This window comes from Cibotium barometz, chromosome 45 (genome assembly GCF_041138505.1).
Source record: "Cibotium barometz isolate CiBa-2024 chromosome 45, ASM4113850v1, whole genome shotgun sequence".
Classification (NCBI taxonomy): domain Eukaryota; kingdom Viridiplantae; phylum Streptophyta; class Polypodiopsida; order Cyatheales; family Cibotiaceae; genus Cibotium; species Cibotium barometz.
Genome location: NC_141090.1, coordinates 348,951 through 350,000, shown reverse-complemented (window position 1 = coordinate 350,000; position 1,050 = coordinate 348,951).

Below are 1,050 nucleotides of genomic sequence, written 5' to 3'. Positions count from 1 at the left end.
CCCCTCTTAATCCCTTCGCGGAAGACTAAATGGTGACCCCAACCAGTAGTGCTTCAACTTCTGCCCAAGCCCTAACCACCAACCAAACCCAACACCCTTCTTGAACCCTCAATCAGCTGGAGTAGCTACCCCCAATTGCAAGCTTATATTAACCCTGTTACCACTAGCCCCTCCTACTTAGCTTCCCCTCATACCCTTCCCTCCCCCATTGCTACCTATGCACCAACCCCTCAACTGCCCTAGGCCACATCGCCTCAGCACAGGGAGCTCAAGTAAGCCATGGTAGCATACACCAATACCCCTCATCCTAGAGCAACCCTAACAACATACCACCCCTTGCCTATACAAATCCCATATCAAGCAGGCACTCTCCCAACCTATCAGCTATACCTCCCACCCATGCCAATCCCACGAACACCCCAAGCCTATCAAAAACCACCCCCGGCGGTCTATGCGGCAGCTCCTCCAATACCTCCGACTGCTAACAACACGTATGGGGCTCGGCCTAACCAAAGGTTCACCCAATCTCCATCCTCCCAACAACCCCACCCGACCTCTTATATGCTACCGTTGTGGGGGAGCAGCCACATGTAAGCTCAATGCACTGTACCACCAGAGGGCTCGCCCCTATGCCTCCATTGCCTGGAGAGCCAAGACCACTACACCCGGAATTGTCCTAGAACCCCACTAGTTAACATGGTGGGTGGTGCCACCTCCCACTGTTGGCACTCCAATAGTGGTAGTGGTGCCACCTCCCATTGCTGGCACTCCAATAGTGACAGCTGTCACCCAGTCCCAAGGAACCCAAAGACACCAACTCCTCCCTCTGATGGTGTAGTCTACCCATCCATTGTGGAACAAGCTTATAAGGAGGTTGTGGAGGAATTCATTCAAACACCACCCATGGAGAAGGAAGCAGCGCCTACCTTGGTCATTCCCCTAACCCCCATACCTTCAAAGGCGGGTGATGGATCTACCCAACCCAAGGTTAGTAATTTAAGTTGGAAGTGTTGGCAGTGGAAAAGGTGGAAATCATCCTTCCTCAATTAT